Genomic DNA, 13222 nt, shown 5'->3' with positions numbered 1-13222 from the left:
AGGGGAGACCTGATTACGGCCTATAAATACTTGAGAAAAGATGGTGGGGAGGTGGGGGAAGGGCTCTTTACATTAGTGATGGGTGATAGGACAAGAGGAAATGGGCATAAGCTTAGACAGGGGAGATTCAGGTTGGATGTCAGGAAGTATTTCTTCTCTGAAAGGGTTGTCAGCCACTGGAATAGGCTGCCCAGGGAGGTGGTTGAGTCCCCATCCCTGGATGTGTTTAAGAATAGGGTGGATGATCTACTTGAGGATATGGTTTAATGGGGATTAGAGATGGTTGGACTCGATGATCCACAAGGTCTTTTCCAACCTAGAAATCTATGAATAAATCTATGAATCTATTAATTTGTTCTCCTCTCATCAGCTCCTCACCTGCAAGATGGTGAGAACACGTTCATCAGTGTCTGGGGAACGCTCAGAGGTTGAGATAACAAACACTGCTAATCAATAGAGGCTGAAAGGGGGCATGGCTCTTCCCAGTCTGGCTTTCGGGGCACTCTCTCCTGCCTTCCCTCCCCCAGGAGGGCTCCAGGGAGCTCTGTGAGCTGCAGATGCTCAGGGGCCATGATGCTGCAGCTGGATTTAAGCTGCCTGGGCAGGGAGAGGCACGATGAAGGTGCAGCATCCCAGTGCATGGGAGCAACTGTCTCCATCCATAGCTTCAAGCACTCTCACAGCAACTGATTAGTGTTGTTTATCAGTGCTGTGTTCCCCTAGCTGGGCACGCTGCAGATTGCCTCTGTTATGTCTCTCCCTGTCCCTACTTATCACCCCAGGAAAAGCCCTGGAAGCAAACCTGCTGTGAGTCAGCTACTCCTGCCCCTGTGGGACCAGAGTGAAGGGCTGAGCTCCAGACAAGAAAACCTCATGCAAAAAAACATCTATGCAAGGAAATGATTGAGAGTTTTCATCTTCTTTGCAGTGATGTACTTCTTGCTGGCTGATGGGACCAGCCTCGCTGGGGATGCTGAAGCTGCAGAAGCTGAGAGTGACGCAACAAAGTCCCCTTGCTGGCACAGCCTGAGCAGGAGCTGGCGGTGGGAAACCTCTCTGCGCCCTGGCTGAGACCCTCCCTGCCCACAGCACACCCTCCCCAGCACAGCCACCAGCTCACAAGGCAGACTTGCCTTCACACCGTGCAGTTGGGAGCCAAACAGGCACTGTTCAGTAGAGATACCCAGTGGTGAACTTGATGAGGAACACAACATGCCACTATGCACCATGAGCACCACGCTGCTCCAAAGCCGACCACCACGTAAATGGCAACGCCTGCTTACAATGCATCTTCTGCTGGCTCTTCTCTAAAGTCACCACTGGCTGAGCATGCGGAAGCAAATGCTCTGGGGAAAAGTTAGAGACCAGTGTGTTTTTGTCTGGCTGAAAAGGTAAAAAGAGGATCCAGCATACATGCTCCTGCATTAGAGGTTCCTCTCGCAGGTGAGAGGATGGGACTTGGGCTGTGCCTAAGGCAGGGCTGGTACTCAGGAGACATCTCCACAAGGTACTGGGGCGAGTGCAAAGTCACTGCCTCTCCCAGGCAGCTTCTGCTTCAGCACACTCCTGTGCTGTGTCCGCCACCTCCACCAAGTGGGCTCCTGCCAAATTCAAAGCCTTGCCTCTGCTGCACACCTTGCACCTCAGACTTCTCTCCTGGTGGGAACATCTCCCCTGGGCTCAGCCTGTTCCCACCCCTGCCAGCACCACCAGCCCCGCAGCAGAGTGCCAGTCTAGCCTGATGCTTACTTATGATTAATATATTGCATTAATTGTACTTCACAGAACAAGAACACACCACCTGTGGTTCCAAGAGCTGTCCAACAGGCAGAGGAAGGTCTCACAAGTGAGAGAGCACCTCACGAGTGAGGGTAAGCTGAGGGCTAAGCTAAAAGAAATCACCCCACAGCTTTTTAATTTGCCACCTGGATTTTGATCCCTTCAGTTTCGTATTTTTAAGCTTTTCTCTCCAAACAAGAGAGCTACTAACATTTCCTTAAATAAACTCAGGCATTTTCACATAATCAGATTATCCCAGGAACTGGAGCCTTAAAAAAAAGCCAGAGCCTGTTACATGAGGTGTGAACACAGGATCCCCCGAGCATCAGAGTGCTGTCACTCGGATAGATGAGAGGCACATTTTTGCAGGCGGGGGTTAGCCTTCATTTTGAGAATTTGCATTTTGATCCAGTTAGCTTCTTGAAAATTTTGCAGTCCCTCCCAAATTCTCTCAGAGCCTCAGGGGACCGGTGGTGGGAGTGCAATGCAGGAGGAGGACAACGCACTACGACAGCAGCAGCAGATGGAGAAGGGAAGCTGTGAAAAGAGCAGGGTCACTGGAAGGACAGTGCTTGGATCCTGGCTGTGGCAAGGACTCTGTAGTTTGATGCTAATTTCTGTGAACTTGTATTTGCCAGTGGTTTGGAGCAGGCATTGGTAAGGCCACTGACACCAAACAGATCACCCAGATTATTCTGCTGCGAACAAGAATAAACTCAGGCCCTTTCTGTGGGGTAGCAGGGTCAGATGAATCAAGCACGTATCAAGAATTGCTCTGAGTCATCAATCTGATAATGATCCACAGCATGTCTTAAAGCCAGCAATTTAACCTTCCATGCTTCTGTTTCTTTACCTGTAAAATGGAGAAAACTCAGTATTCCACTCAAAGCCTGAAACTCATGTTTGTATGACATATTGAAAAGCAGTGTTATGATTCATCTCCTATCTGCAGTCTTCAGTTTCCTAAATTCAGAGATCATTTTTATCTTCAGGTTGGTGCAGGCAACAATGTATTGCCTTTCTTTAGGAGGTATGAAGGGGCAGTAGAAAGTTGGTTGGAGTTCTGTCTAATTCACGCAATTTTTTCTCTGCCTTATTGCTTAGTAGTTGAGACTGAATGGGAGGAGAAGGCGTGGGTTTGTTTTCAGGCAGCTTGGTTTCCATGGGACTCTGAGTTATCAATCAGTTAACACCATTACCACAACAGCTGATGTGGACTTGCTACAGTAGTATTCATGGTCCCGCCTGAGTTTGCTAATGCACAGATTTTTTTGCTGTCTTAATGTACTGATGCTGGCTGGGTTCATTGTCAAAGCTCCTCTTGGATTAATTTCCTCATGAAACCTACACCAACCTCCAGTGCAGAAATAGCGTGTCAGAGCAGCCCATCGTGAGGACTGGATCTGGTTGGATATCTTCCAGCTGAATGTTTTTTTTCATTTGAAAATGCCAGTTGGTCAAAATGGGAGTATTCTGCAGGAATGTTTCAGCTTTGACAGATGGCAGCAGCCAGGGGGTTAGCTTTGCCAGGGGGCTCCTGCTACAAAGCCTTTCCGCACCCCAGGGCTCTGGGTCTCCACAGCAGCTCACACAGTTGCAGGGCTGCAAACAAGAGTTGATTTTGCCTAAGGGCCCCCTCCCCATCTCCTGAGAGCACCAGGAGGCTGCGTTTTCCTAAAAGCAGCCTTTCGAGGGCAGCTGGGCTTGTGCAGGCAAATCAGGTAGGCACCTCTGTTTCCTCACAGCAGAGCTTTCTGAATCTGTTTCAAATCTCTTGAGTTTTCCCAGAATGGAAGGGTTTTTTCTGCCCTGCCTCAAATAAGAATCTTTAGACATTCTGTCATTCTGGAGTATCAACAGACACCGATGCACTGGAATAATCGGTGCTTTGCTTCTGAGTATTGGTAACAAGTGCAACTGTATCTCCTTCAAATGAGGATGTAAACACGAAGGAAGATAAAAATTCTAAGCAGGTCGAAGATATGAACCTGATCAATAATGGAAAATGCTGTGTGAGCCTGAATTTCAGCAGCACACTACCTTCCCTTCCTCTCCCCTGCCACCCTTGGACCCTGGCTCACTTACATCTGGGCAAGGGAGCCACAAAGCAGCAGCGGCGCACAGCGGGTTGGCTTTGTGCCCAGAGAGCCACTCGTGCTCTGAGAATAAAACGCCTGTGGTATCTCACCCACGTCCTTACGTGGTTGTGAACAAGGCATCATGCGCCTTTTTGCCCCATCTTCAAATGGGGATCAGGACACTGGCTAGGGCTGCTGCTGACCCTGCTGTGACAGCATTGCATCTTCTGGAGCCTGGCCTAACTCATTTAATGTGAGCTGCCAAGTAGTTCTCAGAGGGTAAGTGCTTCAAACTGCTCCTATCTTAAATAGATTTGAAGAGATTAGCTAAAAGCGAAAGACTCCATATCCAGGCCACTCCCTGCGTGCAGCCAAGCACAGACCAACATTGCTATTTTGTAGAGATCTGAAATGCACTGCAAAGGTGATGGTAAGGAAAGAGACCCACCTGTTTTGTTACTTGAAGTATAACAAAACCAGCTCCAAATTCAGGAGCATCCGTATGAGGGGGGAGTGCATGCAACTAAGATATTTGAACCCTGTTTTTGCTCAGGTAAACGTTCCCACTCCTGTCTTCATAAACCTTTCTATTCGGTGGGAAATTTCACTGTGTCACTGTCCAGGAGTCCTCCCTGACCACATCTTGAATGGCGATTCAGCGCTGAAAACTTGCATTGCCACAGCAGCAAGGGGGAAAGCACAGGAGCGCCGCTCTGTGCTGTATGAAGACATGTGATGTAGATGCAATTGCTAATCTTTTTGGGATGCTTTCTCCATATTGACATCACCAGTGCCCAGAATAAGACTTGTGGCCTCCTGTGAGTTTTCTGACTTGCTGTGGGTAAGTGGATACGGGCCATGAGACAGGGCTTACCTTGGCTCCAGCAGCAGCTACTTTGTTGTAAGCTCCCAGCAGCTGGTGCAGGTACATCCACAGCATGGTCTACAGGGCAGAGCTGCCCTCAGAGCAGGATTTAGCCCACAAAGTGCCAAATACCCTGGCTTTAGAAGGAGCCACTGGCACTTACAGCTTTCTGCAAGGCACTCGACATTTCAAAAATATTGCTTTGTCAACCCTGCAAGTTTTGTCTGTGAAGAACAGAGCTGGGAGCTCATCTGCCAGCCTCTGAGTTATTCTCCTTAATTTTATCATCTTTTCTTGTAGTTTTTGTTGAGAAAGTTTGCTGTGAGCTCTTCGGTCTTAGCACAAATATGAGCCTGATTATCAGAATTTTGCCAAAAATAGGCTTGTTTTTCTCCATTGCCTCTAAACATTTGTGCACTGCTGATCAGCGAGTGACCCACATCAACGGTGTGAGGCTTGGTTTTCTGGAATATGAACAGTTAAGAATGAGTTTTGATCTGCTAAGGGCCAGGTATAATTAGAGTGCAACTGCCTTTGTAGCTTTGCTTGTGAGTAAGTTTCCACAGCTCAAAAGAGCAGTTCCAGCATCTGAGAAATCCTATGCTAAACACCAATTTCTGAAAAAAAATCAAGCATAATTACTGTGGCCATAAAACTGAGGAAAGTTCAGTTTGCTCTGACCTTAAGCTCAGTTTCTTTATACTTCCTGGGAAATCCTGGTGTTTCGTTCCTTCTGATGCTGACTCTAGACAGAGCATGCTCATTCTTCTTTGTCTTTGCCATTAAAAAACCGAAGCGGATTTACGCTGCCTTTCCCAGAAAATGTGCCTTCTAATCCTCCAAGTGTACGAAGCAGAAATAGATCTCAAACACCCAGGATCTTACAAGAGAAAACAGATTAAAGGGAGTCAAAGAGGAACTTAACATGATGTTTTATTTCCCTTTTTAGTGTCCTTCCTCTGTGTAGTTTGCTATTTTAAGTTCAATTCCTGTTACCAACGGTGTGTATTTCCGTAACGGGGGCAGGCAGGTGTGTGTCAGAGGTTCGTGCCTCACTGCGCTAGAGAGGTTGGGACACCTCACTTGAGAGAGGTCTCACCACCAGTAACTCAGGGCTGGAATAGAAAAGCCAGATGAAGAGCTCCAAGGAAAGATGGTTTCTTTCAACATGCAGATGAGAACGGAGGCAGAGAGGTGTGGTGATAGAGTTTCTTAAGAATTTGGGGCTGCCAAGCGCAGGCAGGTTTTCAGAAGAGCTGAGCTCCCATTTAGTAAGTAAAATAATAGACTAATTCTTCCAAAGAACTCTGGACAGGGGAAATGAGCTCTTCTGGGGATCTTGCCTTATATAGTTATTGTAACAACTTGGCTTTAGTGCCGAGTGTATGAAAATCCATCACAAAGTGACTTGCCAAAGTGATACAGGGAGTCTGCGATACATCTGGGGATCAAATCATGATCTCTGAGACAAAGTACATTATTCAGGCCTCCTGCTTGTCTGGAAAGCACAAGATTTGGCCTTGGCTTAGCTGTCTTGCTTTAGACAAAACCAAAAAGAGCTCAAAGCAGATCTTGCAATTCCTCAGAAGCCTTTTGCACTTTTCCCCAGAAAGCTCTAGAGTAGGACCTGACCTCTCTACAAGGAAATGTCTTCAGGGCTGGCCTGGCTGTGGTGAGGCAGAGACAGCCCCACCTCGTCCTGCCCATCCTGAGCAGTACAAAGGGCTTCAGGGCTCAGTAGGATTTTAGATCTGCCATGCACGCTTCATAATTTTGAACAAATTCCTCCAGGGCTGCTAGGTGTGACGAAGGCTTGGAAAATGCCTGTGAGCAGATTGGTCAAGCATCTTTCCCCAAGTCCTATAATACCATATACAGGACAGCTTTTGTTGAAAAAAAACAAAGACAAAGCTCGAATGCTGCTGTGCAAGCGGTGCGAGGGGTAAGCATCGGTGTGGTGCCAGGGTTTCGCCATTTTATTCATGACCTACCTTTTTATTCACTAGGATCTCTAGCTCAGTGTTTCCTTCAGACAGACTTTCACACTGCAGCCTGGGCAGCCATTTGGCTAATTGTAACAGAAATAGTTACAGGTAAGTAGCTGATGGGAAGGCAAGGGAACAGAGGCTTTCTTAAAGATGCAGGCTGCAGTTCTGGATGCATTGAGAAGAGGCTTATTCCCATCCTAGCTGCCTGGAAGCCTCTTGCCTTGCTGAAATCATCAAGAACTGTCATGTGAAAATCACCAAGGGGCCACAGAGGCCACAGGACAGGACTCAAACTGATGTCAGACTCACTTTCATTAGCAGCAATTACTCCTTTTCCCAGGGTAGCAGCCAACAGGTTGGACCCGCTCCCTTCCCAGTGGCTGGCTCTGCGTTTTGCTTTCACGGTGTAGGGTGACAATCCGTAACCACCACCAGACATTAGCGGGGTGATGGCACCTTCTAGCATGGTTCTTTTCATGGTCCATGATACAGAGACCTACTAGAGGTCCCTGGGCTCCTGCAATCAGAGGTGTGATGGAAAAGAGGAACCACTGTTATCACCTAACAAGAACCATCACATACATTCAGGCAAAGGCCTGAATATCAACATTTTCTTAAGCTCAGCAAAGAGCTTTGCTGACTCTGTTTTCCTCATTAGACTCTATTTTCAGGACCTCTGAGGTTCCTACTCCAAAACCTTGGTTTCCTTTCCTCTCAGCCTGCTGTTTCTCCATTTTGTCCACAATGTGACCTCACATCTCTAGCTAAATGAAGGCCTCTGTTGTTTTCTCCTGTCTCACCGAATGCACCTCTCTAAATCAGGGACTTTATCCTGCCACCTTGCAGGGGGACAAGTTTGTGGGAAAGAAGCCTGTCTGACCTGGCCAGAGGTGAGTTCAACGGGTTTTGGAGCCAGGGAAGCTTCTTGCAGTTTCTTACAGGGGCTCTCTCTGCAGCCCCACCCATGCTACCAAAATCCCACCACATAAACACAGTACATTGCACAGGAGGGTATAAGACAAGACAGGGGAGTTCAAAGAGGCATTGCTCACAAAGTAAAGCAGGAGTTAACACTCCTAAAACTACCTGTTGTGCCTGAAAACTTCTTTGGTTTCAGTACCATCATGTAAGATGATGTTAAAGACACACACAACTGAGTGCAAGAACGTGAATTCTTTGTTAATGTAGAGAAAACTCTTAATCTCATAAATCAGGATTCAGCTACCTTCATCTTCTGTCCTGAATGTCACAAGAGGTAATCTTCCTTTCCACAATAAAGATGAGCATATAAACATTGGAGGAGATGCAAAGAGCAACTCTTGCAGCAGTGGCGCTCTCTAATAATGCAAGTTCTCCAAGGCAGAAATTCCAGTTTATAGCAGTCACATATCTAGTGCAAATGCTCCCTGCTGATGAATAAGTCTGCTCGTTGGGATTTAATATGCTTGAGGACCTCAGAAAGCACCGCATAACAAAAGCGTATTCAGTACTAGTGATCACATCTGCCCAACTGGAGGGACTAGAGTCGAAGGTCTCACTGGGCACTGCTACCGACATTTCTCTATTGCTGAGCAAAACTGTCTCTTCTCTAGGACTATTTGCAGAGCTGCCCCTATGGTTTTCAGTTATCTCATCCAAAAGCTCCCTTCAGGAAAGACCTTCTCCTTCTGAGATCCACATGAATTTTCTTGTTCTGTCTCACATTCACAGCAAGCCAGAAAACGCTGAGAGATGGGATGTAGAAGAGGGGCAGATAGACAGACGCGATAAGAAAGCTTAGATAAGACATAATCGGATTATAATACTTTCTAACATTATAATAAAATACTTCTAACTAAACAGGGATTTTCCAGTCAGATCTATTAACTGAAATCCTCACACCAAAAGGAAGCCCTTTCTGAAGCAAAGCACTATAAGGGTAATATAATAACATTTTATATCCAGAAAATTAGGACAAAAATTCTTCAATACAGTTGACTTCAATTATGTCTTCATCACAGATTTAATGCCAGTGATTAGCATCAAGCATGGTGCTCCTGGACCAGCCTGGCTTTGATGTCAGCAGTCACCCAGAAACTTTAATGACCTTACTGTGCTGTCGTAGTGCTTGTCTGTGTGGGTACCGCAAAACGCATCACCCTGCCAGAAGGTGAGCTGTTCCATGGTACCTGGAAACATTCTCCTAGGCACACTGGGGAGACCACGCTTCACAGTGCCTTCTAGACATGCAGGGAAATATGGGAAGACTACCAGCATCTGAATGATTTAGGCTTCATCATCTTTGCAAGTAGAGTGTTCCTTTGCAAAAGCAACTCCTCAACTCAAATCCGTACCTGCACTGGGTCAGTTAGCCCAGATTTGAAGCATCATCAAATGCTGGCATTCTGGTATGAATGGGAGGAGAGTTAGGGATACACCCAACTGGGAGGCCAACTTAGCTACAGTCACAGTATACTCTCAAGCATTTGTGGAGAAGAGTTGATTTTCCTTATTTTCTCTAAATTTGATGATTTAACCAAAAGAATTTGCTAAACAACAAAAATTCCCACTCTACGCTGAGCGATTGCAGATACAGGCCAGGCTTACACTCTGTTATTGGCAATTCAGATGATTAAAAGTAAGCCTTGTCCCAAGGCAGCCCTGGGCACTGCCACTGAACTTTTCCCAGGACAAATGTGAGGTACACCAGGCTTGAAGGTGACGGCAGCTTTCCTTATCATGTGATGAGCACAGTAGATCACCTCCTCCAGAGTCCTGGGAGGTCCTTGACCTGGCTCAGGCACTCACGCCTTGTCCCTGGTAACTCAATCATTTAATCCTTCACTCCTCTTCAGAGTCTTGCAGTTCCCTGAGATCCACCACTGCAGGGTAAGAAGAGCCTGCACCATTACTGTTAGCTTATATTATAATTTAGATTTTGCCCAGTACTCATGTACTAACATCCAACACAGCTTCAGAGATTCCACCAGGTGAAACGAAATCGATTGCACAAACACCCCAGGACATCAGCATGCTGGTGCTGCAAGGCTTACCCTGGGGCAGTGGTAAGCTGTGAAACTTCAACTTTCCTCCACGAGTACTTGTTCTAGAAGGAGATAGACTGGAATTTGTTCATCATACCAGAGCCATGTCAAAGCCTGCAGAGCCTGGCTGCGGTGCTCAGCACACCCCAGCATGTCCTTGCTTCTGCTCAGCAGACCTAGATCTCCTGGGCACAGGCTGGGGAGTACCTTCATGTCATGTCTCCTGGACCTGCCACCTCCCCACGGGTGCCTGGGGCTGCCTACATTGAGCAGTGTCCCACATAACCCTGCACTGGGATTCGGGTCCTATTGCCATTAGCTGGGAGATGCTTCTTGCTAGGTCAAGCGCAGGTTGGAGTGAGTTCTGCTGGGTTTGGAGAGGAGAAGCAATGCCCATGTAGGGTCAATGACTGCCAGCGCCCATCGTGTGTCAGCCAACAGGGCATGGATCCCCTAAACCGGGTGCACACTTGTTTTATCTTGGGCTTGTGACCAAAAGCTGCACATGCTTCATTTAAGGGGAAACTTTGGTGGAATCTCCTGGGTTAACTTGCAATTAACTGTAGGCCTGTTCAGTTTTAGCTCGTCAGTCATTTGGTGGTTTACATTCATTGATGATTGTGATTGACATAATTGTAGAAATAAATAGAACAGAAACAAGTACTGCAATCCAGAAAGAAAATCATTCAAGACACATCAGCTTAAAGTCTCTTTTTTTCTTGTAAGTTTTTTCATTTTCAACATTATCACCATTCTGTGTCTTATGTTACTTGATATTGGGAGGGGTTGGTTCAGGGTCTCAGCTCCTGAAGCACTTCGATTAAAGAAAACATTTGCTTTCTTTTACAACAGAAGTAAGTACTAGGTGTCAAAACTGCAGAGCAGAAGTGGGAAAATGTGGTCTGCTCCCATTCCCAATGGTCTTTTTTTCCAACAGCTTGTGTTTTCTAGATCAATCATGTGGTTTTGTGTGGATCCTAATGGAAGATCTTTTAATGGTGTGGATTTGCGATATCGCTTCTAGAAGCAGTTTCCGATTTCAAAAGAAATAGAAACTTTTTATCTCTAAAGCTGGTGAAGGGTCTAGAGCACAAGTCTTATGATGAGCATCTGAGGGAACTGGGGTGGTTTAGCCTGGAGAAAAGGAGGCTGAGGGGAGACCTTATCGCTTTCTGAAAGGAGGTTGTAGTGAGGTGAGTGTCGATCTCTTCTCCCAAGTAACAAGATATAGGAGAAGACAAAATGGCCTCAAGTTGCTCCAGGGAAGGTTTAGATTGGATATTAGGAAAAATTTCTTCACTGAAACGATTGCCAAGTTTTGTAACAGGCTGCCCAGGGAAGTGGTGGAGTCGCCATCTCTTTTAAATACCTGCAGGTATTTAAAAGATGTGTAGATGTGGCACTTAGGGACATGGTTTAGTGGTGGACTTGGCAGTGTTAGGTTAACAGTTGGACTTGATAATTTTCAAGGTCTCTTCCAACCTAACAATTCTATCATATTCTAGGCTCCTTTACCATGTGATTTCCCATTGACAACGTCTATTATGAATTCTTCATCCCATTATCTCAGAAGGGGAGTCCAGTGTGGGAATTCTTGCTGCTGCAAAATTCTACTTCATTGTACAGTTCATTGTGCTTCACGTTTCCTTTCATTTGTTGCTTGATTCATCTAAACATTGATTGAAATGCAAAATTGAATCCCTAAATAGTTCTATCATGGGCCATGTTTTATTTTGCAGTCTTTAGTGGAAGGCAAGTGAGCACCACAGCTTGCAGACCTCAGCCCACTGTGATGGCGGTGCAGAAATACCCAGCATCACACAGAGGATACTGAAAAGGAATGTTCCTCTCCTAGATCGGGAATAATTTGTTGCCATTTACACCTGGCGAAAAGCCATTCCAGGTAAGATTCGTAATGTTAGGGTTGGATGAAGAGGGAAATAGCTCTAGGAAACTGAGCAGAGCTGACTTTGTTTTGGAGGCAGAGGGAACATTTGTGGTCTGCACTGCAGCAGGAGGACACACTGAGCAGGGAGCTGGTCCAAGCTGCCTCAAGGCACAAGAGAAAAATAACAAACTTCATCGATAGACAGGTGTTTGACTTCCACATGCTGGCTGCTGTGTTGGGGATTGAATCTGGCAAAGGTTTCAGATAGAGTGATTTTATTTTATTTTTTTGATAAAAAATGCAAACTTGAAGGAACCAGTTTTTGAATTTGGGTCCAATTAGTTGACTCATCTAGGAGAAGAAAGGAAGTGAATACTCAATCCATTCCTCTGTTACTACTTTTCTCCACATCCCAGAGAAACAGCAGCAATGTGAAATGCTGGAATGTCTTGCCTTGACATTTTGGAAACTAAACTCTGCATTTCCTTTATGTTTGTTTCTAAATTGCTGTTTCTTTGTAAATTGAGTACAATACGACCTAAGACACAAACTAGAAAAAAACAGACCATGTGTAAGGATCAAACGCTTTCAGTTAGTTCAAAATTATTTTTACTTTCTCTCCCCCAACTTTTTTTTTTTTTAGTTTTCTGGAAAAAACGGACTCTTTTCGGGTCAACCTGCAGAGCAACTTCTCTTCCTCCTGCTGTTTCCTATCAAGCCAGCAAAGCAAAAATGAAAAATATGCCCCTGTGCAGCACAGAAACTTTCTTTGTGCATGCAAAGCTTCTCCATCTGGGTGGAGCAGGGAGCACAAGAAAAGGAGATTAGTTGTTCTCCTCCTAAAGTCGTCTCCTGAAGCTTGTAATGTTGATGCACAGGTCTGGTGCCTGTCATACCAATAACTGCACACTGGGAGACCTGGGCTCTTCCAGGCGGAGCTGCCCCTCTGAAGAGCTGTAGCAACATCTGTCCCTGTCCTGGGAGCATTTGTCATGTCTGCTGGAGTCCCATGCTAGGGACCTGGTGGGGTCCCATGCTAGGACATGGTACAACATGTAGCTGGGAAGTATCAGTGGGATTGATCTTATGGCAATTACAGCAATGTCAAAGAGAGTCAGCTGGGATCGAGTCAGCTGCTCTACTGGTTGATTGGCCAGAGATGTGTTGATAGGGGGTTTGGGGACATTTTGCTTCTAGCTTGGGTGCACATCCCTGCCTGGCCAGCGGCACAGATCTTGGGATCCCAGTTGCTGTCTCTGCAAAAACTCAAGCTCAGGCGAGCCAGGCTGAGCCAGGCATCAGGGGGAGCTCAGCAGTACCTGGGTGACCCAACAAGCTGATGCCCTGTGCTCCTGGCCAGCACCCCAAAAGCAGGAAGCTGGCTGTGATGCCCCAGACAGCTGCCAGTTCCTGCTGATGGCAGGGAGCCGGCTGAGCTGCAGCTGGATGCGCTGCTGGCTCCCTCCTGTGCAGCCCAGGCATTGCTGCCAGACAGCACTATCCTCCACAACAGGACGGGAGGTCTGCCCGTGGTTTTCAGATGGGATGATTATGTGTGCAAAGCACTCAGAAATGCTTTGGGATGAAGAGTATTATGTAAG

Source organism: Tauraco erythrolophus, chromosome 7 (genome assembly GCF_009769465.1).
Source record: "Tauraco erythrolophus isolate bTauEry1 chromosome 7, bTauEry1.pri, whole genome shotgun sequence".
In the NCBI taxonomy this organism is placed as follows: domain Eukaryota; kingdom Metazoa; phylum Chordata; class Aves; order Musophagiformes; family Musophagidae; genus Tauraco; species Tauraco erythrolophus.
The sequence above is the reverse complement of the archived record's forward strand: the minus strand, read 5'-3'. Positions refer to the sequence as shown.